The following is a 3,901-nucleotide window of genomic DNA, read 5'->3' on the forward strand; positions in this document are numbered from 1 at the left end:
CATTTAAATGCAATGAAACCTATCATATTTCAAAATGTTGCACTCGATTTTGCACATTTTATTCTGGAGTTATAGTTTGGGAAAAGTTCACCAGTAAATGCGTTCAACTTTGTCACAACAACACATTATCGAATGCCAATAAGAAATATTACTTACTCGGTATAAAGTATCTCCTCCTCCGCGGCTCCAGCTGCACTCGCGCTCTGTTTGTGAGGTAAACAAAGCTTTTTCCTCTCAGTGCGTCTTCTGGTGGTAAATACAAGGCTTATTCCTCTCAGTGCGTCTTTTGGCGGTAAATACAAGGCTTATTCCTCTCAGCGTGTTCTTCCAAAACTGAAAAGTATCCGAGATGAACGCATTGCTGCTTTGTTTACGGTGGTGTGGGCGTTTACATGCCGCGTGGCTCGCGTGGAGGTTTGTAATAACAATTGCGCGAGCAGCGCGTGGGCGTGACCTAATTAGAGATAATGAGACCAGACGGAAAAACTGGACATGTCCTTGGTTTCATACGGATTACTTTATCACAGAATATTTGTTTTCGGAACGACTTACTTCATTTAACAGTAGACATGTCAAGCTTTCTATAGATATATTTCTCATGTCTCTGTGTGAAGTATTTGCTGAGTTACAGTTCATTTTAGTGACGTGTTTCAAAAAGCAGTTCGCGGAGACGGAGAAGACCGAGAGCGCACCTTGTTTGTTTTCTTTATTCTTCAAAAGCACAAAGTTTAGTTTTTATTATGAGTGTATACAAATAAAAGTAGACCCCTTACAGATTCGAATGGTGTATTGCTCTTATCTGTACGATCAAAAATGGCAGAGTAATTCAAGCTCATTTTGGCCTTATCAGGAAAATCTGCCTCAAAACGCATATATGCGTTTGTCGACCCCAGGGGGTTAAGAGTAACGGTTTGAGTAATAGCTGAAATACCTGATCCAATTGTACCATTGTCGATGGTTGTGATGTTAATGGTTGGGATGCAGGGAGAGGTAGGAATCTTGAATCTGGTAACTAGTTCCCGTTGATTACATTGACAACAGATCCTGAGTCTACGAGTGCTGAAACACATTGAGAGGTGGTATCACAACCCAACTTACAATTAAGTAGAAAGCTGCGTTTGGATGGGTAAGAAAATTCAATGGTACTCACACTGTTGGTGTTTGAGGAGGATCTTTTGGCCTTGTGTGGGCAAACAGCATTACGATGGTTCTCCTCTCCACAGTAGTAACACAGATTCCCCTTCTGGCGTCGGTCTCGCTCCTCGGATGATAGACGAGTTGATTCAATTTGCATGGGTTCGTGTGAGTCGGAAAATGCCTGGACTTGTTCCAGATTATTTGCCATCTGGCGGCTTGAACGTGGGTGGCTACGCATCAAATTGTCGATTTTAATAGCAAGAGTGATCAATTCATTGTAGAATAATTCCACAGCTTTACAGGTGAGTTCAGTCTGCAGCTTTATGTTCAGTCCCTTCTTAAACACGGCCTTTAGAGAGACATCGTTCCATCCACTCTGAGCAGCGAGTGTTCTGAACTCAATTGCATAGTCTGCTGTGGTGCGATTTCCCTGTTTCAAGTTAAGTAATTGTTCAGAAATATCCTGCCCTCCTTCAGGATAAGCAAAAACCTCGTGCAGTTGATAGATGAAGTAATCGAATGATGATTTAATCTGTGTGTCGTTCTCCCGTACTGCAGATGCCCAATCCAAAGCCTTCCCAGTTAACAAAGACATCACCACTGCGCATTTCTTGGGATCTTGATCATAAATCTCAGGTTGACTAGAGAAAAATATCTTACATTGTCGAATAAAACCACGACATTTAAATTTATCAGGTAGGGCAAGTCTTACTGGGGGGGTTATGGTGTGTAGGAAGAGAACGGAGGTATTGCGTGAGGGTGTCATTAGTATTACGTAAATGTATGAAGACATAGACAAGATGTAAGATCCAAATGCAAGAAGTTTAATAGTGCTTAGCAGACAAATCCAAACCATAAAGCTGTATCGTCGTTGATGAGACAGGCAGGTTTTCGATACACAGGCAATCAGTCCAATCAAGCAAACAAAACAGAATCGATGATCCAAAAACAGTGGTCAATAAAGGCAGGCATAGATGTCATAACGATAAGGCAAAACACAATAAATGACAACGCTTGGTAAGGCAGTGAGAACTGGCAATACTTCGCAATGAATGTGAGGAACAGCATGGTATAAGTAGGTCACCAAACAGGAAATAACCCCTGAAGAAGAGACAGTCAGTATTCTGGGGAAGGCTCCCTCTGGTGGCCGGATGGATGGTTACCAGACCCATCCGTTACATCACTCTTTCTCTTTTTATCAAATTCGCCACACCACATGCTTTTTGATTTCCATGATTAACAAAAATATCCTCTTCCCATAATTGTTTTATGTTTTCCATAATATTCTCTGAACAATGTCTCTCTTGTAAACAAATTATATCTGCTTTCAATATTCCAATCATCTTCTCAACCTTATTTATTTCTCTTAGTCCATTACTATTTAAGCATGCAATGTTCATTATGCCCCACATAGCATATATTGCAGTTAAAATAAATCTATGACGCATTTAAATAAAACCAAAATCTTACTCTTTTCCACTATACTCTTCCGTCCCTTTCATCTTTCTTTTCCTCTGCGTGTTCCTCTCCTCACATGTGTCCATCTCCTCCCCCACATTTGTTTTCTAGCACCACGTTCTCTCCTCCTTCTCCATCGAGCTTCTCCTTCATTCTCCTCACCTCCTGGAGTTTCGTACCTTGATTTTTGGCATTACCACTTTCTTGACTTTCACCACCACTTTTAGTTGTCTCCCCATCTTCTTCTTCAGTTCTCTGTCCCTTCGAAGTTTTCACACCTCTAGCCTTTGAACTTGTCTCTTTATCCAGTTCCGATTTCCCACCTTTCTTTTCTTCTTTCCCTTCTCTCTGCCACAGCCCGGAGACCACCTCCTCTCGGCAGCTCTCCCTCCCAGTAACTCTGTTCTGCTGTTTCTTCTTTTCTGCTCCAGGTGTCCCTTTCTCACCTCCTCCACAGCTGCTGAATCTTCCCCCTCCTCATCCACCTCATACAAATCCGATAACTTCCCTTCGCTTTCCTCTTCTTCCATCTCCACCGGCATTTCACACACACATAATCCAGTTCTCATATCACACACGTTGCAGATCCCTTCATTACATTCTCATGCATAATGTCTTTGTTTGCCACACCTGAAGCTCGGACAGTCTCTCACTACATGCCCCGGTTGAATGCACAAGCGACACACTTTTACCTGTCTATCATGTATTACTTGAAAGTGCTCCGCTCCTCCCACTGTCACAAACTTTGTAGAATATGGCAACGATTTTTTCCATCCACGATATCAGTTCCTGGCCACATTCTCCTTTTGATTCTTGAAACCGCCGTCACTCCCCATTCCGTCAGCTTTCTCAATATCTCTTCATCCTGGATATAGGTAGTCAGACCCAGGAACGAAACCACCATCTCAGTGCTACTTATTTCTTTTGCCATAATTCTGCTCTTTTTTTATCTTTAATCCATCCAATATTTTCTTCTTTCCTCTCTCCTCCTCCATTGTCAGTTCATATTCTCGTGGTGTTTTATACCTGCATCCGATCACCACTCCACACTCCTCTCTTACTTTCTTCAACACTTCCATCATGGTAATTCTGTCTTCTCCCTCTATCTCCACCAGTACGGTTAGCCGCTTCTCATATTTTCTCCTTTTTTGTTCACCTTCATCCTCCTTCTCTCTCGCATTCCTCTTGTCCAATCCTCTTTCCTGCTCCATGTTCTCCATCTGTATTTTCCACCTTCTTAGCAATATAGGTATTTATCAAGAGCTGCTTGGGGATTAAATTACTTTGTCAAAGCAAATTCCTTGTT

Source organism: Onychostoma macrolepis, chromosome 03 (assembly GCF_012432095.1).
Source record: "Onychostoma macrolepis isolate SWU-2019 chromosome 03, ASM1243209v1, whole genome shotgun sequence".
NCBI lineage: Eukaryota > Metazoa > Chordata > Actinopteri > Cypriniformes > Cyprinidae > Onychostoma > Onychostoma macrolepis.